Source organism: Gobio gobio (assembly GCF_949357685.1).
Source record: "Gobio gobio genome assembly, chromosome: 1".
NCBI classification, from domain to species: Eukaryota; Metazoa; Chordata; class Actinopteri; order Cypriniformes; family Gobionidae; genus Gobio; species Gobio gobio.
Window position 1 is genome coordinate 37,740,492 of NC_137097.1, and position 21,802 is coordinate 37,762,293.

The window sequence follows — 21,802 nt, forward strand, 5'->3', positions numbered from 1 at the left end:
GCCAGTGATCATATTTTCAGACTTCCTAGTCCTGAGGAGCAAACTATTTACCCTCTCGCTCAAGCAAACTGTGAGAGTTACGTACACACGCTGTTAACATCCTCCCACTCCTTCGCACAGCTCTCCGCCGGGTGCCATCCGCCACCCTAGTGCAAGGCTCGAGAATAGAAAACAAGCTCCCATGTGTCCTAATCCCTTCGGGAGCCAACAACCAAACACCTGAGCAGAACCAGCACCAAGAGGAGAGAACCGACCCCAGACGCATCACCGACCCTTTCTGCCCACACGTGGCATCTGCCATTTACACTCAATTTAAGAGAGCGAGAGAGAGACGTTAAGAGGGCTGCAGGTGCTGTAGGGTTAATCATTGTGCCTGGCTGAGAGGGCCCGAGAGTGTCCCTGAGTGGCATACTTTATCTGAACAAGAGCTTTCAAAGAGTTTGAAGATCCCAGCCACGTAAAATGGCCGGCAGCCGCCTCCACTCACAGAAGGACAAAAACCAGGCAGCGGAGCTCTCCATGGTGCTGACAAACAGAGAGGGGGGAACCTGTGGAGCTGTCCATTGTGCTGAAAGATGAGGGGGTGGATCTGACCCACAGAGTTCCATGCACAGGAAAAACTGATCAATGAAGCACTCAGTACTGTTGAAATTCATTCCTTCATCTCTTGCAGCTTCAAAGACTTTGCAATCAAATATTGGGAACATTTTCACGAAAAGCCATGCACTGGAAAACCTGCTTAGTCGATGCATGCTTCTGTAAGTAATCTGTAGACTCTGTTGTACGGACAAACGGAATAAGTACATCCATGCAGCTTCGGACACGAAATTGCCTTTTCTTTGCACAAGAGACGGAGGGACTAAAATGTAAAGTTCTCCTGTTTTGAGCCACCCCTTTTCACCACAAGGTCAATGTGAAAGTCAGATGTTACATAGAGCCGCACATGTTCCAAAGCGTGCTCTGTTGTCTGCAAATGTCAACCATTCATCCCAGCGCACTTGAAGATGCTTGTGACTCTCTAAGCTGTTTCCACACTGTAATCCTTGTCCTGTTCTCTTATATACCCTGAGCACTTAGTGGCTGCCATGGAACGTGGACATACGTAACTGCATCATACATCACACAGTCATGTAGCTGTCAGACAACCTGGCAAGTCATGCTTGCCGGGATGGATGGCGTAATCTTGCCGTAAAATGTGTAGGTTTGAGGGTTCAAACCTGTTCAGATGATTGGGAGATTTGCTATAGGTAAACATGCTTCATACAAGGCTGTTCCGGTGTACATTCACTCCCTGTGCCTACATGACACACACACATATATAAAGAAGCAAAGTGGGATTAGAGTGTGCCAGCATGCAGTCTTGTTTCCGCAGTATTCCCGTGGAGCAAACGCATAGCTCCATACTGCTGGTCACTGATTAAACCATTACTCTGGGCTCGGCACTGCCTCGCCACAGGAGGCCAATCACACAGCCAACCAATCACCCACCCACCCACATGTTCATATAGTTTCAGCAGGCTTGTCCGTCCCACACTGCACGTTGCCATCCCGCAAGCTACGCCAAATGCGTCAGCCCAATAATTTATCCTTTCTATCTGCCTACATCTCCAAACTCTAACCACCCAGTTATCTCCCAAACTCGACTACGGCTACTGGATTAATAGGCTCATTCCCTCATTTATGAGTGTATTCTGCTCCCACAGACATTATCTCCAATCGGAAGGGGAAATTGGACTGAAGGGAATAATCTTCATAATCCGAATTAAAACGAAAGTCTAGAGCTAATGGATGGAACCCATTTAAAAGATAGGATGGTTGTATTTTCATTTTGTTTGATATAAGCAGGTCTACAGATGATTAGGGAAATGACCTTGGGTAAGTAAATATCTGAAAGAGAATTATCTAGGAAATCTTTGTTCAGGGTCAGTTTTTGGGATGTGTAATTGCAATGTGTTCCGAAATGTGGCCACATGCTCTAGCATGCCTATTATGTGCAGGTTAGTAGATTTTGAAAATGCCATAGGTAACTTCCAGATGCTACCCCAAGTAGGTGTATTTGAGATACATAGCATTTCAACAAATGGACTGAAGTTCATCTAGTGTATTCAAAAAATCAGGGCTTTCACAACTATGTAATTTGAATAGTCGATCAGTGATCCAGAAACAGTTGACTAGTCAATGGATCAGTGTTTACCTATGTAAATATCACATTATGCAGTATCAGGCGTCTGGTGGCTGAGTGTGTCCTGCACAACTGAAATGATGTGAGGGAGAAATCAAAGCTTGCAGTGTCCTGATAAATGGCATAATATGACTGTTTCTCTACTCTGGCCGTCGAGGTCCACTTTCCTGCAGAGTTTACCTCCAACCTTAATTAAACTCGCCTACCTGCAACTTTGTAGCAATCCTGAAGACCTTGATTAGCTCGTTCAGGTGTGTTTGATTAGGGTTGGAGCTAAACTCTGAAACTGGACCTTGAGGGCCAGAGTTGAGAACCCCTGATTCTACTGCATCAAAAATGATCAATTCACCCTTCGCCGCAAGTTTGATTGACAGGCGATCTGACCAATCACATCGCCGTATCTGCCAGTTTGTCCGACAAAGCAGTCAGGAGAGTTCGTAGATTAACGTTGGTGGACTTGAACTTGGAAAAACAGTGTATACTGACGTCTTTCCGCGGTTGAAACAACATTTCTTTTAGTGTTCATTCATGTTTATTTCGTGCTTATCAATGAACTAGAAGGAAGAGTTAATCGGTTCACGAGCAGCTTTAACTGAGGTGCTCCAGCGATCACGACACATTAAAGAGCCACAAAACGGTATTTATTGTTTAAATGTCTTTATAAAATGACAATTTCAAAGTTGAGACTTTGTTTCATATCAAAAGTAACTTGCTCTGTCCTGTCTGTCGGTGTGTTGTCAGTGTCCTCTTTGCTCCGCGATGTATTTTCTCTACGTCAGAACATGTGTGTGGTGTGAGAGCGCCATGGCTTGTCAGACAAAGCAACAGTAACTAAAGGGGGCGGGTCTATGCGAACGGTCAATTAGGGTGACAGCAATACAGTTGAACAGATAAACTGACACAGAATGACTAATACATTTGGATTTAAACAAATAATTTGGAAAAAAAAACTTAAAAGTGTTACTGGAAAAGCTATGCCATTTTTAAAATACTGAACTACTATCAAACTATAAGTTAGTGACTCACTACTAGGGGTGTAACGGTACACGTATTCGTACCGAACCGTTTCGGAACAGGGCGAATGCAGTTCCGAATGCAATCTTTAACAGTTAACAGTTGGCTTGTTTTAAGCGTGGAACACACTTCAATCCTAGTTTCCACTCGAACATATTAAGTATTCAGTCCATTTCATCATGAAATTCAAACGAAAAATGCCGTTTTGACGCTCTTTAATGTGATGACTGATCACTGTATAGGCGCGTCAATTCAAGCGGCCGTGGCGCGCGCGCACGAGTGAACGCGATCAGCTCTTCCAGAAGAATAAACATGAATTATTAACTTAAGGTATGTTGAGGATACATTAACACTTACTAAAACGTATAATATGTCGTGTAATCGCTCAATCCGTGTTTCAACTGCGGAAAGACGTCAAACAGCTTGTAAAAAATATAGCAGCATCATTTACCTCGGAAGTCATTCCACACCTGTTAATTCACTAGAGAAATCAACTTTCACTAAATATATGCACAATATTAGCCTATATATTTTTTTTTTCTACTTAACATCTTAGTGATATCTTGATTATTTAATGTATGTTTAGATAAATCTGTCATGAAAATGTCATGAGCCACTGTGTATAAATGATTATATTTCAACAACGAATTGGAGAAAAAAACGTAATTTTATAATTCGATTTAGGAGTTAATGCAAAAACTGCCTTAAAGTTTACATGTTTGCACACAATGTGTTATTTGAGTGTTGATTATTATATCTAAACATGAATATCAGCTGAATCTAGGCTCATAGTTTGGGCTCTGTTGTTAACCTTTAATATTATAGTAATAATGTGCAAGTTAAGGGCTCCCTATATAGTTTACAGCATTATCCTTAAGAAACTTTTAGTTATAACTGAATTAATTTAAGGTCACACACAATTTTTTCAGTAAACCACTGTTTATAAAAAAAAAAAAAAAAAAAAAAGCAATTTTTTAAAACTGCTGTACCGAACCGTGACTTCAAAACCGAGGTACGTACCGAACCGTCAGTTTTGTGTACCGTTACACCCCTACTCACTACGTTTAGGTATTTTCTCCCAACACTAATCAAACACAGTTCGGGACCTATTTTAATGATCTAAGCACATTAATCCACTTTTGCTAGTTCAATGATGGAAAAAAACAGTCGGTGCGCCAGATGTATGGTCTAAAAGGGTTGTACCTAGTCTCTCAATGAGTAATGGGTGTGTTTTGGGCATAACGTGCAATAAACCAATCAGAGTCTCATCTCCCATTTACACAAAAAATACTGCACTATTGACTTTAGACCAGGATTGGTGTTGGTCAATGGTGTTTTCAGTTCCTCAAAATAGCAACGCCAACAATGTGCCTGAACACACCTTGTTTTCAGACCAACACGCCCATGGGCGAACAGATGGGCGTGAGGGCATTTGCTATTTAAACAACGTGGTGCTGGACGTTGAAATGAGAATTGCGTTGGGCTGAAACTAGCAAAAAACTGTTAGGGCCCTGATAGGGCCCTTCATCTTAGAAGTTTGCCCTACAGTTTGCTTATCACATTGCTCATTGTATTTTCACAGGGCGAAATGGAGCAGATAGTCATTGTATGATATGTGATTTTATCAATGAGTGTACGGTATATGTAGCTGTAACAGATGAATCACGGATCCTCTGCCTCTAAAGCCCTGCAACCTTAACCAACTGTAACAGTCTCTGTACAAACCTGACTCTCATTCAGTCTCTTTCTGTGTGTACTTATAGAATTAATGTTTTTGACTGTGCCACTTTTGTTTAATTGCTAAACTTGTAGACCGGAAATGATTGGTAGAATCGGATGGGGAAGGGAAAATGGAATGAGGCTAGCCAGAATCAAACTGGCATTGCCTCCATGAGCACCATTCCTCACCAATAATGAAGAGTAACTACAAGTAGCAATACTTACTTAACCACATTTTTCTTCAGTAGTGTTACAGCAGCATTGCCGTTTCCAAAATACATTCGCTTTAGCAAGTAGCCATTAACAAGTTATTTCCAGAGTATCGGTTCAGTGTGGCACAACACTCCATCACAGGTTTTTAAAGTCATATTATATTGTGTGGGCAGCTTTATAACTGAGCGAACTAAGGTAAATCAAACACACTCTTCTAAACAGTCATCTCTCTATCTCTCTCCCTCTCATATGTAGAGCTAACAAGTCTGATTAATTATAGTGGATCAGTGCACTCTGCTGATTCATTTCAGTAAAATGGTTCAAAAAAGTTCACAGCAAGTAATTGTACAATTGTTTATATCTTTTATTTTTATTTTTTATAAGTAACTGGGAATGGCTGTTCATGACCAGCCTTAGGGTCAAAATTATTATTATCATTTTATTTTTATTTTTTTTGCAAAACAAAACTGTGTGTAAATTTAAGATTATTTGAAGATGAAGATTTTTTAATGGTGTTGCCTTAAATCATGTGAAAAAGTAGCACATTTTAGCATACTTTTTAACTTTCGGAAATAATATACTGTACAAGAATATAATTAAAATAATTAAGACAGTTACCGGCATGATATTTACAATTAAATTAAAATGTATAATAGTTTAAAATTACATTTATTGCATAATTACTTAAATTGTGTTTGAAATATGGTTACACTGTACTGTCAAATGTATTGACAAGCATTTATGGTAAACTGGCAGATTTTAAATTTGTACTCAAACATTTTAATTACTCTTAACTTGAAATATTTGAGTGAGCTCATTTATACACATAGGCGGACAGTAGTGAAGTATTTTTACTTTCTCAAGTACATTTTTCAAGTATATGTACTTTATCAGTGTTTTTCCTTGAAAAACTTGCTTCACTACATTCCAAAGCATAATATGTCCTCCTTTTTTACTGTTTTTTGTTTACCTTTAATACTTAATTACATTAAAAATGAAGTACTTTCTTACTTTGAATTAATTTTACTGGAGTAAAAGTATACAGTACTTTGTGTTTTGTTAGTCATTGTGGATGTTATGTTTGGTGTTTCCTCTCGTGTACCCGTTACTAGTGTTTCTCCATGTTTTATAAAAATATTCTTGCGTTTAGATCCTCTGCCCTGTCTGATCATTTGCACCCCCATGACACCGCCTCTGTTTATACATTTAACTTAAAATGATCATGTAATCTCAACTCAAGTAGTGGAAACTTGGCTATAACTAGCTAATTCAGTAAATGCTAACACAATGCCTTGCTAGCATTGGCATAGCATAACAATTGTTGAAAGAGTATGGCAATATAAAACATTTAGCATATATCTGTTCTCAAAACAAGCTCATGCTCCACTCGTCCAAAAAATATGTTATATACTCTTCTAAATTAGCATATCAAAGCATTAAACACTACTAAATCTACCAAATAACATTAATCTTGTGCACACACACACACACACACACACACACACACACACACACACACACACACACACACACACACACACACACACACACACACACACACACAAAAACATTATATAACACTTAATTTTAGCATTTTTTCTCCTTTTCGAATGTCATGGCAAAACATGCTGGGAAATAGAAATCCCAGCCCAGTTTCAGTTATATTTAAGTTTGTCTAAATAAAAGAAGTTCACAAAACACAAAATAATGAACAAACTTCAAATTACTTAAATATGTCAGTTTTGTGAACTTAACAGGAAAAGGAAGTTTTAAATACTCATAAAAGTTCATTTGATTGAACTAATTTGTTTAATTTAAGTTTATCCTTCTTAAACCGAATAATTAATTTAAACATTAGGGTTTACAGTAGAGGTCTTCATGGAACCCCCGAGATCCGTAGACCCGGGACCCGACCCAGGACCCGTACGGGTTAGGGTCTATATTTCAAATGATCAGCCGGGTCCGGGCCGGGTCCTAATCTATTACTTCAGGTCCTGGGTCTGTTTAACATTTGTGTGTAATACCCGAGTCGATCCGGACTCGGAGAACACCTGCCCGTGATCAGAGTCAGTCAGCACTGCTTGTGTGTTTTTTGTAACTTGCAACTTGTAAAATTAGGATAAGAAAAGTGTGAGCCGGGAAATAAGGTTTAAAAAAAAGAAAGAAGAAAAACACGAGCAATCTCTCTCTCTCGCTCGCGCTCGCGCTCGCTCTCAGACGTTGCAAGCACACAGTAATAATGGTTCCCTTCATGAATGATGTGTGAAAAAAGCTAAAAAACAACGAATATAAAGAAGTTAAACCCACGGGCACATCTTCTGTCTGGGCATCATTCATGCATATTGTGGACAAACATGAGAAAAAAAGTAAGTGCTGTCAAGTGTATTAGCCTACGTGTGACGCACTGTTGAAGTTTGATTTGAATTTATATTTAAATAATATATTTCAAATCAGCAACAAAATCTCAGGTAAACTGTCACATAAATGTTTTCTATGACGTTCAAATTGCGTAAAAAAGCTAATATTTCAGGTTGCTCCAGCTAACACGCATGTGCGGTCTCAAGTGCGTCATGTTTCTATGGCAACCCGAGCTTCCGCTGTGAGTGTGACTGACTTTAATAATAATATGAATGAACCGTCTTATTTAATCTTAAAGTTTTGGTGAACAGACTCGGCTCACAGAGATTATAGCAAATTAATAATGCTGACGTCAGCGGCCACCGAACGAGCAATCGTTATTATAGTTCAAAAAGGCAAACAGTCAAAGTTATTATGCGAGTTAACTAGAGTCGAAATGCAAATCTGCAAAGACGCATTTGTCATCCGTCACCGTGACATAAAGTGGACTTTTAAAGCTGAAATGATGAGTGAATTAAGCATGCTTGGAATAACAAGAGAGGGATAACATGGATTTAACTTTTTATGTAATGCTTCACAATCAAGTTACGTTACAAGGAAGGGAGACGACGGCTAACGTTATAACGTTAGGTAAGACAAAAAGTTATATTTTTCGCAACTTGTTCATTGACTTGTTAATATCAGTTTATTATGGAATATGTGACAATCGGGTCCAGTCGGGTCTGTGTCTTCACGCCGGGTTCGGTTCCAGCTTTTAAATAATAGACGGGTCCAGGTCGGTTCCGGGTACTACATTTTTGCCATTTCTCGGATCTGCACGGGTCCGGGTCCAGTTTTTGAAATAATAGACGGGTCCGGGTCGGTTCCGTTTAGCACATTACGGTTCTCTTCGGGTTCGGGTACTAATTTTTGGACCCGTGAAGACCTCTAGTTTACAGAGTGAATTTATAATTTAGTACTGGCATGGTTAGTAGAGGAATGAAGAAGATAAACACATCAAAGTAGACTTTACTGGTAACTCACAAGAAGGACTCCACATACACGAAACAATAGCCGACAACGGATTGAACCGAACAGGGAGTATAAATACACATAGTAAATGAGGGAATTAAACAGAAACAGCTGGAAGAAGATGAACAAATCAAAAACCATAGTAACAAACGAGAGTTCATACAGACATGACAGAAACAATTATATTTAAAATAGTTGTAATATCAAATAACACACTAAAGTACAAATTATAATCAAGTACTTGTCATGTGCTTTAGCATGTAAGTCAACACATACAAATAAGTGTACTTCTTTAAAATGACAAAAGATTATTAAAACAATAATTTAAAATGCAAGAACAATTTTTTTTAATTGACTTTTAAGACACAAAGCACACATTAAATTAAGTGCTCTTTTTTTTTTTAAAGGGTTTCCATGCAATTTTTCTATTTCTTCATTGTAACCTGTCATATCTAACTACTTTTTATAAATTGTAGTTTATTGTAATCTAAAAGATAAGTAGCTTGTATGACAGGCTATTAAAGCACCTCCCTCAGCATTGCCTGTACGCCACTTCTCTGACTTTATAAATATAATACACTGCATGAAATGGAAATATCATTTCAATATCACTGTCTTTCATTCAAAAAGCACCTATGCATGTGTACCGTGCGTAACCTTCTTTTTCCCTATCAACAGGTCCTTCTGCTCCATATTCATATTTCCCCCCTTGAATGATTTTTCCATCACATTCTTTCCCTCTTGTTTCCTCATACCATCCTCTGTCTTTCTCTAAGTGAAGTGAAAGAAAGAGGGGCGAGAAATGAAGACGTGTCACTGAGGGGCAGCTGGTGTGAAGAAACTGGGGCTGGTGCTGCCATAATAGGAACTGTATACTAATTCAGAACAGTGGAGAAGAGTGATTGGATTTGACTCATTATCCAAATGCAGTAATTAAAGCCTGGGGGAGGTTTAGAGAGCAGAGAAGAGAGGCCGTGCCCTCAGTCTTGAACACACACACACACACACGCACACTGACCGACACAGACAGACAAGGACACGGACAGAGGTAGACAGGACAGGCAAGACGCAAATGGGGTGAGACAGTTGGAAAGAAGGGTGGAATGAACTCAGCAGGGAAAAAGAAATGGAGACACTCGTATCTAGTCTTGTAGATGGTCAAATATGCCATTGATTGGCTCATTAAAGGTCCACAGGGTTCCAACACTATTTCAAGTGCTTCACAATTACTCAAGAGCCAATAGAAATAAGGAGAAAAAGAGAAACATATCGGGCCGCATCTGTACAGCCTGGTCGGAAACCACATAACAGTGAGTACATTTACATGCACATCAAAACGCTGATAACTACCAAGAATCAGTTTATTGAAATAACCCGATTTACCGGTTTACATGTGAATCAATAACCTTGAAATGCAAGTAAACCGTTACAAGACATAAAAAACATGTTATTCCCTGGTGGTGCTGTCTAAACTAAAGCATCCATGTATTTCACTTAGAGTATTCTATATTCATTATGTGAGTTGTGATGTTAAATAAAGCATTAAAAACCCCAGAGTGTTTCAAAATGTCAGCGGAAAACTTGCACAGACTCTCCTCTCATATTTGAAGTTTCTACAACTGTACCACTTGTCCTTGGACTGCTCAAGATGAGAACACGAGATATTTCTTGGGTCAAGAAAAAGTCAAGAGTTTGCAATATATTTCACCTCCCATACTGCAAAACATTCGCTGTTGCTGGATGTGCTTAAATCTGCCGTACAAGGACACTTTCCTGTCACATGTCACACATGCGCACTTCAATAAGCAGACAGAACGCAGTTTACATGCTGGGCAAAATCAGGATAAGGGGCAAAAATCTTGCTCTGTCGATCAGTTTATTATTAAGCCATTTAGGACGCTGATAAAGGAAAATGGTTTAATGCGCATTGTCGGCTTATTAAGCATAATAGGTTTAAGAACGTGCATGTAAACACACTCAGTGTCTAAGATAAAAAAAACCAGAAGTTCTTTGTACTCTCTGTGTTCATCAGCGCTGGGGAAAGTAACTTTTAAAAGTCATGTGTAACAATATTGTGTAACGCCCTAAAAAAGTAACTAAGTGCATTACTTAGTTACTTTTTAATGGAAAGTAATTTGTCACATTACATTTGTATTACTTTTTCTCACCTGGGGCTGGGCTTGCTTATCTAACTTAAGTCATTTTTGCTTATAAGTATAGTTGAATTGGATAATCGAAGGTTAGCAGCAAAGACACTAGAACCGCCACGGGGTAAAATTTACCCATGGCTGTTTTTCAAATGTACATAACAGATTTCCAATAAAATATCCAAGTCTCCCAGTCACTGACTTTTACTAAAACTGTGTTCTTTACAATCCCCTGTTGTTAAAAATTGTTTAGATAAAACCAGATTTAAAAACGGGGCATTTATACCTATAAGTCCCAGCGGGTCAAATTTACCCCTATATAATTCCTCTATTTTCACACTGTGTTTGAGCAACGCGTCGGCTTACTGTAAACAGTCACACAACGCACGGTCAAATAAAGATGTTTTGGCCTATTTATAAATGTTCAAACTTTGGAATAATTATAAATTTTTGTTTTGCAATTTTGTATTGAGTATTGTTTGCAACTGTGTTGCTATTTATTCAAGTCTGCCCGTTTCCTGAAAAAAAAAATCTGATATGATGGAATGAATAAAACAATTTTCATGATTATCCCAAGTTTATTGCTGTTGTTCTCGTATTCAAATTATAAATGATATAACTATACAAATGAATAATTAATTAGGTCAAACTGTGCACTTTAATTCGTATGTTATCCTTATCGTAAGTTGTCATACATCTTATGCAGTGCTGTGAATTATTATTGCTCTTCATTGTCTATTTAGGGTATTTTAGTAATTTAAATAACATGGGTTATCTTAATATGGGATTAATGACATTTTATTATAATATTACACCACCCAAATGTATTTATTTCCATCTAATTCTCGTCGTCATTGTGGTTTAGCCTATAGCCACCAAAAAGTGATTAGTGTAGCCTGCTTAAAATAGCATAAAACAACGGGACAAAAACATAGTTGATGACTAAAAATAATAATTTCATGACTCTATACATTACTTTGTGAAGACAGTGGCATAATACAGTGACATATTACGTGTTTTAGCCATATCAAGACAGTATTAATCTGCATGGGTAAATTTTACCCACTGGGGGTTTTAGGTATACAGCGACCTCTGGCGATTCTAGTGTTAATAAAGTGATAATAAATACATAAGGTAGGTCATTTGTTGAATTTAACATTTAATTATTGCAGGTTTGTGAAATAGTCTGAGTTTGCATTGCTTTGTTTTTATTCATTTTGAGGAATACTGAATCTGTTTTTGTGCAAGTGAGATGAGTAAATGCATGTTCACATTTAGTCTAGAACTACAATAACCATCATGTTCACACACAACACATCTGCACTTACTCCCAGTTTCTCTCAACATGGGGACAGGAGAACTGTCAGTCAAACAATGGGCAAACAAAGTAAGTTGCGTAACTTATTTGAAAATTTGAAAATTTGAAAACTCAGATATTTTATTGTAAATTTAAAAGTAACGCATTACTTCAGGGTATGACGACGTCAGGCTATCATATATTATTTAAAAATAATAATAAATCAAATTCATATTATACCATTTTTGGCCAGTCACACCACAATATTTATAACCTGATCTAATCTTGTGTTCTAATGTGATCTAATTTTCATGAGAAACTACAAACAATTGCATACTGTCTGAATAGCTACTACATTTGATAAATAAAAGTATGTAGTATGAATGAAACCAGGCATACCACCTCCACCATGGGACCTGCAGTATCATTTGTGTCACTTCACCTCCATTCACGAATCCTCTACCCGTGTCCTCATGGGATAGTAACGGGTCCATCAAATGCATACTTTAGAATCTCATTGTAAGTAGTAGGTCATCTGGGTAATTTTTGCCTACTGTTTTATGAATACTATGAATTCAAGCATACTACTCTTTTCATGTACCGTTTCTCACCTACTATATAGTAGGAACGGCATATTCAGATCCTGAAAAGTCTGCAAGTTTAAATAAAAATTTATAAAAACAAATATTTCAATGAATAAATATATTAATATTGAAAACAAATGCGTTCAGAAACCGCTTAACATTTACATATATAAAAAACTCAAACAAGAATGAGAAAGAGATACAATACAACTGTCTTCTAATTATGTGTGATACATTAGCACTCATCTACGCACAGATCATTCATTTGTCACGTGTCACATGAGTCCTCTGTGCTTTGCTCTATGACAAGGAACGATTCCCACTAAATAATTCATCTGCCGGTGAACTCCAAAAGCTTTAAAAAAAATTCAAGTCAATCAATTGAATTGAGCTTAAAATACCTGATTATCAGAGCTGCCTATCAATTAATGAAGCAATGATTGATTAAGCAATTAGGAGCTCTAACAGTGAGAGGCAGGTCTGTGAAGCAGGTTGTGAGGGATAAAGGGTTGAGTGTGGACGCCATTAGCTTCTTCTTCCTCTTTCAGTGCATCTCAAGGCACCACTTAATCACTCAGTTGCTCATTAGCACATGGCTCAAGCTTTGGAAACGCCACTTCAGTGATGTGAAGAGTTCAGAGAGTGGACCAGTGCCCATGTGTCAGCAAGTTTGGCCTCTCTTAAATGAGTTGTATACAACCAAACAATTCTAATCAGTCCACTTCTTTAGTCCGTTTAAATGGCCAAATGAACATTCAGTAACAAACTTTTCCAAGACTGTAGCGATTACTGTAACTAAAGCAACTGTATTTGAATAAAACATTAATATTAGGACAGTCAATTACAAATTACTTACAATATACTGATTAATAATTCAAAATATGCAATTAATCATATATCAAATAATTGCTCCATTATATTTTATTACTGTGCCACTGAATATCACAGAGCATAAGCCTATCAATAATCTAGAGCAATACATTTAATCGAGTTTGTAAATCTAAATTGAGTTTGACTCCCACTCCATGTCTTTATCATGTATTACTTTTCGTAGCATGTTTTTAACATGCATTGCAATTGGTTTGATAGCATTTTTGCACAGTTATTTTGACAGGTGTTTATACAACAATTTAACCCTTTCACATGCAAGTTTAAAATAATTTTTTTGAGGCAACTGTTATTTTAGACTGTATCACCATAATATTTAAATGGCGACAGATTAAGCTTTCAATTCATTTCTCCCATAAGGATTTTAAAATAGTCTTGGTTAAATAGTTATAAGACATGAAGCAAGACAAACAGCTAAAGGGTCCTGCACACGGTGCGATTTTTCAAAATCCTCTGCGAATGTTGCTTGTCAGACTGTATGAACATGATCCCCGATGTAATACATGTCACACTATAGGATCTCAGTTGTCATTATGTCAGACTGTACGACAGTCAGACGCGGAAAAAACGGACGCAAGCAAGAAACTCACGGACTGAGTTTTACGTCATCAATCCGTGACACGTTCGGTAACGGTGAGCCGCATTCACAGACACAATGGTAGCATTCAACAAACAACAAAAACAAGTGGTGGCATTTTTCATTCACCTGACTCTTTTCGACATGTTCCCTGTTGTGATTTGATGTTGTCGCACGAAATGCGTCATCAGGTTCTGCGCTCTTATTGGTTCTTGATTTGACGGTCGTCCAAGGAGAAGTCACAATGCAGGATTGTGCCTCAAATCTTCTGACACTGCCAGAATTTTGTCCGAGGTAAAATTTGATCGCAACGGTCATTAATCTGTTGTCGGTGCACATGTCAAACTAAGGATCAAAGACTTCCGATTTTAGCCTAGGATCAGAGAAATCTTTTAGGATTTCAAAATTTGTCTCAGACGGCCAAATCGTGGCCAAAATCGCACAGTGTGCACCCGGCTTAAGACATGAATCACAACACTACAAACTTTGATTTGCAGAAAAAAAGTTTTTGAAAATCGAACGAAAATACTAATGTTTAAGACTGTCTACTTAATGGCGTTAGTGAGGGACTCACTAACTACAATCCCATGAAACATTGCAAACATCATAATCAACTGATACACAAATACACTAACATTTCAGTATTTTGAGAGCATAGGGAGATCGACTCGGTTACGTCTTTAGCAGTGCTTCATGTGAGTGGGCGGAGCTAACAAGAGGTTTTAGAGCCTGTTGCTTTTTTCGACTCTCTGATTGGTATAATTTTCTGTACAGCATCATGGGTAATGTAGTTTTTCACCAGGAATTCCACTGTAAAACAATAATTTTAAAAATAAGTTTAAATAATGCAGTCTGATGGAAGCAAATACCATTGATTAACAGCCTCATAACCTACAGTAGGTTTGTCTTTAAAGGTTTATAAGTTCTCATTAAAAATCAATTTCCCTATAGAGAAAATGAGCACCCCTTCAGTCAGTCACGTTCGACGTACGTCTCCATTCCCTCCTTCAGGGAACAAGGGTTGCATGCGTAACCGAGACGTTTTTACTTCCGGAACCCGACTGTTGAGAACGTTCGTCTCTGGCTAAGTGCTAATCACGTGACCGTCATCATACACGTCAAAAGGTGAAAATATTTGTGTAAAGAGGAGGAGCTAGAAAGCCACCAGCTTAGCAAAACACCATGGCTATCATCCTAGAATCATGGCAGAGAGTTTTGGAGAGAAAATCACCATTCACATTTTCTTCAGAAAACTTAAAAAACTAGTGACCCGTCTCCTCTCTTCTGTTCTATTGATAAACATGGCAAATGCCCCAAAACACATGAAGAGAAAGTCAAATAGAAGCAGAGGCCTATGCATGCATATTCCATAGTGAATCTGATGGATAGAAGCTGAGAAAACAAATTTAAAAACAAACAACAAAAACTTTTACCTTGAGCAGAAAAGGCTGAAGGTCACTTTGTGTCTCTCCTCCCCAATCGACGCCTGTTTCTCTCTCTACAGTCTGTCCCCAGCTCTCCGGCTATCACAACCACCCGCACCGAACCCAATTACAGCCCAGCACTGCATCCCACGTCTCACTCACACACCCATGTGTCCACATCACACCACACGCCTCTCCCGGCGCGACACATCACACCCCACACTCAGCGTCTCTGCACACTCCATCAGCCTCATGGCCAGGCTGAGAGAGAATGACGATTGGAACGACTAGGATTAAGATTAGGACTCAGTCAGAGCGAGAGACTAATGAGAATCGGCCGACCACACAGAGCTCCATGCGTTGCCCGTTGAGGATAGGATGCAACTCGCGCAACATGACTGACGCAACATGCTTTGTCGACCTAACCTTGTGTTAAAATACATTTATCCCAAACAATGTCTCACCTTGAGACTAAAGCCTTTCAGAGACCAGTGCCTCAGTGTTTTTTTTCTTTTTCTTCAAATAGCCAGTGTGAGAGAGTGTGTGTGTGTGTGTGTGTGTGTGTGTGTGAGAGAGAGAGTAATTCAGGGAACTCTACAGTCTCTGAGTCTTGTGATTTCATTTGTGTAGCGGTAATAAAACTACTTCATAGGGCAAAGGATAAAACCAGCGGCATAATGCCACCAGAGACTTTGGTTAGTCCGACCTGTCATAAGCTAATGGCAGCCGCATTATAAACGGATATAAATGGAAACTCAATACTGCCTTCCCTAATCAAAAAGAGGAGAGGGAGGGAGCAAGTAGGCCAAGAGGGGAGAGTGGAGTGTGTAAGTCAAGGAGAAATAAAGTTGGATTCATCAAATCCATGTCTTTAAATAGAGTTGTTTCTCCACTCTCTAACCCTGAAAGCAGAAGTAGCTACAATGCCACAATGCCTATTTGACACTTGCGTTTTCATCTAGATGCCATTGTTGTTGAGTGAAATCTGTAAGCCATTTGTAAAACATTCTCTGTCTGTTGTCTGAATGACATTCAGCAGTTTTTGTAACATTCGTGATTAAAATGCATACAAATCCGATCTTTTTAAGGGACTCTATATAAGATAAACGGAGCAAAGGCTTTTAGAAATGTCTATGTTCTTTCCCCCATTTTGGGAGGAATAATCAAGATCTTCACTTTGCTTGGGGAAAAAACATGTAAAACCAATCTGAGGCTAATGAATGCAGAATCAGTAAGCAGTCATTTGAATGTGGCTAGCACCCAGATGTGATAACTACTAGATGAAAGTTATGTTACTTTCACAAATCTCTGTAAATTGTGAAGCACCATTCACATTGAAAATAAAAAAAAAGGATTTGCAGGGTTCTTTGATGCTGTATTTGCGTCAGCTATTTGTACACAAATATGACACTTAACATGCACAAAGTATTTTTGTACAAAGTAAAATGGAGGTCTTGGATTTTATACTGAATTGTATACTGAATGTTTCTAGTACCAATGCCATTGTAAAGATATCCTATGCAATTGTCACTCATAAGTAGTTTATTCGTATTATTATTTTAAATGTGTCTGATAATAGAGGGTTACAAAGATAAATGCAGTAGCATCAGCCAGCCATGTGATCCACCCTGCCTTATATAGAATAAAATACTAGGTCACTGATATGACTCTAGTCTTCATCTTATGAGAGTGTACATACATTTAAATATCTCTATCAAAAGTATTATATATTTATTTAGGTATAATACCTTTTACTGCACCTATGAAGTGTAAAAAAAAAAATACTGTAATGCACCAGAAAATGCACTCTTGCACAAACAATCTAGGTAATGCACGTGTGTTCACAAAAGTGTCTCTTGTTTACTCCTGTCCCAAATAACTGTGCTTCAAGGTGACAACACACACGCACACACACGCAGACACACACTCAATGAACACATGTGCACATGTGGAAATGCAACATCAGTACATACCAGTACAAAGTGATGACACAATCACACACTGGTGTAAAAACCAGATGTCTCCATAATGTCCATCCCACAACACACACACGCACAAAATGAATAAAAGAAAATGTGCCAGACCAGACCAGACAGTAGATAATTCAGGGCTTCAGACACTGCCTCTGTCTCTCATCAGTGGAGACACACACACACAGACACACAGACAGGAGAGAGAAGCATCTTCAAAGGCCCATTTGAAAGAACACACCGCCGCCACTCTCGCTCCCTCCCCCTCCTCCCACACTCCCAATATATATTCAAAGGCCATCCATTAACCTTTCACTCGCACAGACCTGTCTGTGATCTACTGCTCTCAGCTCACACTTTGAAGAACACGGCACCACCAACAGCCATGAAAGAGGAGAGGAGAAACAAGAGGAGAGTATGAGGGGAGAGGAGAGGAGAGGAGAGGAGAGGAGAGGAGAGGAGAGGAGAGGAGAGGAGAGGAGAGGAGAGGAGAGGAGAGGAGAGGAGAGGAGAGGAGAGGAGAGGAGAGGAGAGGAGAGGAGAGGAGAGGAGAGGAGAGGAGAGGAGAGGAGAGGAGAAATGAGAGGAGAGGAGAAGCAAGAGGAGAGGAGAGGAGAAACAAGAGAAAATTAGGAGAGGAGATGAGAAACAAGAAGAGAGGAGAAACAAGAGGAGAGTAGGAGAAACAAGAGGAGGGGAGAAACAAGTGGATAGGAGAGGAGAGGAGAGGAGAAACAAGGGGATAGTAGGAGAGGAGAGGAGAAACAAGAGGAGAGGAGAAACAACAGGAGGAGAGAAACAAGAGGAGGGGAGAAACAAGAGGAGAGGATAAACAAGAGGAGAGGAGAAACAAGAGGAGGGGAGAAACAAGAAGAGAGGAGAAAGGAGAGGAGAGGATAAACAAAAGGAGAGGAGAAACAAGAGGAGATGAGAAATGAGAGGAGGTGAGAGGAGAGAAATGAGAGGAGAAAGGAGAAAGGGAGGAGAAACAAGAGGAGAGTAGGAGAGGAGAGGATAAACAAAAGGAGAGGAGAAACAAGAGGAGATGAGAAATGAGAGGAGGTGAGAGGAGAGAAATGAGAGGAGAAAGGAGAGGAGAAACAAAAGGAGAGTAGGAGAGGAGAGGAGAAACAAGAGGAGATGAGAGGAGAAACAAGAAGATAGGAGAAACAAGAGGAGAGTAGGAGAGGAGAAACAAGAAGAGAGGAGAAACAAGAGGAGAAATGAGATGAGAAGCAAGAGGAGATGAGAGGAGAAACAAGAGGAGGGGAGAAACAAGTGGAGAGGATAAACAAAGGGAGAGTAGAGGAGAAACAAGAAGAGAGGATAAACAAGAGGAGAGTAGGAGAGGAGAGGATAAACAAGAGGAGGGGAGAAACAAGAGGAGAGGAGAGGATAAACAAGAGGAGAGGAGAAACAAGAGGAGGGGAGAAACAAGAAGAGAGGAGAAAGGAGAGGAGAGGAGAAACAAGAGGAGAGGAGAAACAAGAGGAGAGGAGAGTAGAGGAGAAATGAGAGGAGTTGAGAGGAGAGGAGAAGCAAGAGGGGAGGAGAGGAGAAACAAGAGGAAAGTAGGAGAGGAGATGAGAAACAACAAGAGAGGAGAAACAAGAGGAGAGTAGGAGAGGAGAAACAAGAGGAGAGGAGAAACAAGTGGAGAGGAGAGGAGAAACAAGGAGAGAGTATGAGAGGAGAGGAGAAACAAGAGGACAGTAGAGGAGAAACAAGAAGAGAGGAGAAACAAGAGGAGAGTAGGAGAGGAGAGGAGAAACAAGAGGAGAGAAACAAGAGGGGAGAAACAAGAGGAGAGGAGAAACAAGAGGAGGGGAGAAACAAGAAGAGAGGAGAAAGGAGAGGAGAGGATAAACAAAAGGAGAGGAGAGTAGATGAGAGGAGGTGAGATAAATGAGAGGAGAGGAGAAACAAGAGGAGAGTAGGAGAGGAGAGTAGGATAGGAGAGGAGAAATGAGAGGAGAAGAGAGGAGAAACAAGAGGAAAGGAGAGGAGAAACAAGAAGAGAGGAGAAACAAGAGGAGAGTAGGAGAGGAGAAACAAGAGGAGATGAGAAACAAGAAGAGAGGAGAAACAAGAGGAGAGTAGGAGAAGAGAGGAGAAACAAGAGGAGGGGAGAAACAAGAGGAGAGGAGAGGAGAGGAGAGGAGAGGAGAGGAGAGGAGAGGAGAGGAGAGAGGAGAAACAAGAGGAAAGGAGAGGATACATGAGAGGAGAGAAATGAGAGGAGAGGAGAAACAAGAGGAGAGGAGAGGAGAGGAGAGGAGAGGAGAGGAGAGGAGAGGAGAGGAGAGGAGAGGAGAGGAGAGGAGAGGAGAGGAGAGGAGAGGGGAGAAACCAGAGGGGAGTAGAAGAGGAGAGGGGAAACAGGAGGGGATAAACAAGAGGAGAGGAGAGGAGAGGAGAGGAGAGGAGAGGAGAGGAGAGGAGAGGAGAGGAGAGGAGAGGAGAGGAGAGGAGAGGAGAGGAGAGGAGAGGAGAGGAGAAACAAGAGGAGAGGAGAAACAAGAAGAGAGGAGAGGAGAAGAGAGGAGAAACAAGAGAAAAGGAGAAACGAGGAGAGTAGGAGAGGAGAAACAAGAGGAGGGGAGAAACAAGAGGAGAGGAGACGAGAGGAGAAACAAGAGGAGAGGAGAATAGAGGAGAAACAAGAGGAGAGGAGAGGAGAAATGAGAGGAGAGGAGAAACAAGATGAGAGGAGAGGAGAGGAGAAATGAGAGGAGAGGAGAGGAGAAACAAGATGAGAGGAGAGGAGAGGAGAGGAAAAACAAGAGGAAAGGAGAAACAAGAGGAGAGGAGAAACAAGAAGAGATGAGAAACGAGGAGAGTAGGAGAGGAGAAACAAGAGGAGGGGCGAATAGAGGAGAAATGGGAGGAGAGGAGATAAATGAGAGGAGAGTAGAAATGAGAGGAGAAACAAGAGGAGAATAGAGGAGAAAGAGGAGAGTAGGAGAGGTGAGGAGAAATGAGAGGAGAGGAGAAACAAGAGGAGGGTAGGAAAGGAGAAACAAGACACTAGGCGAGATGAGAGAAAAAAACAAAAATATAACAAAATGTAAATGTGATGATAGATGGAATGCATTCGAAAACAATAGGAAGAGAAAAAAGAGTATATACTGTAACTGCATACGCTAGAGATGAGTGGTGTGGATCATAGCAACAGCATCAGACTAAAAGTTAACATCAAAAATGTGAAAATAAATAAATAAATACAAACATCACACTTTGAGCAAACAGTAAGACTCCCCTTCCAACTGCATCCCGGCTCTGATTAAGCGCCAGAGCTGCGGCTTTATTTATGCATTAAAATCAGCCAATACATGCATGAATTCAATCCTCACTGCTTCAAAAGCCCATGAATGCTGCATCCATGCAGCCCAAACAAATTCCTATCTCATTAAACATTCAGGCAGGAAAGAGCTCGGAGAAAAATAAGGCAAAACAGCTGGTCCTCTAGAGCTGAATGAGAACTCAAGAAGAGGAGGAAAAAGAAAGAAAGAGAGAAAAAGTGTGCATGTGCGCACTTCAAGACCGCAGGTCTTTCCACAAGAGCGACCATGAAGTGAGGACTTAAGTGTGTGTAAGATTAGGACAGATTGGAGCAGTCAGAGGGCTGCTGCTGCAATCACACACAAACACACACACACACACACACACACACAGATAAATAAACACACACGCACTAAATGAAGCCGCTATGTCAAGACTTCATCATGCACCCATGAGTGGTCAATACACCAGCCCATTAAAGAGCACTAATGCTGTTTCACAGCCTATCTGCACATTTACAAGCAGCAAAGGAAGGGGCTACTTTGGCTGTCTGTTTACGAGAGGTGTGTGTCTGTGTCTTTGAGAATCTGCAGGCTGAATCTGAGACATGCTCCAGATGAGACATTAATGCAACTCAACGACTACGTTCTTGACTACAAAGTGCTGTATTGCAGTGTGATGTTGTTGAACAGCATTACCTGAGCCGAATGAGGCTATTTAAAGTTGCAGTGTGTAAAGTCACCAAATGGAATCGCAGAAATAATGGCTGTCTCTGAAGAGGTTTCCCAAACACTTCCCCGTCTACCAATGTTCAGATGAAGGAGGCGTATTATACCTGAAGAAAGCTATCCGTTAGCATTCCCATTCATCTCAACAGCAGTTGTTCGAGTGCCACAGGACCATATGATGTGAAATCTGTCATGTTTGCTCATGGGTGTTCAGTTCTGCGGCTAGGCTTTTTAGTCAATTACCTGAGCCATAAAAGCAATGTGACTAATGCTGCATTCCAGACAAAGGTGGGAATGCTTGAGATTTCCCTCATCTGACTTCAAAGTGTTTCAGTCATGCTACGTTCCAGAAATCTCTGAGTTCTTCCACCTCAATAACCAAAACATTCTTGTGGCAAATCATAACTT

At 39.9% G+C, this 21,802-nt stretch overlaps 1 protein-coding gene across 1 annotated transcript in view; it reads right to left on the bottom strand.

Annotated features, from left to right (window-relative positions):
• adgrl1a (adhesion G protein-coupled receptor L1a) overlaps window positions 1-21,802 on the bottom strand; it is a gene marked incomplete at its 5' end in the record, with an annotated part of 111,212 nt that overhangs the window by 79,796 nt on the left and 9,614 nt on the right. The gene's annotated exons all lie outside the window — the stretch shown is intronic.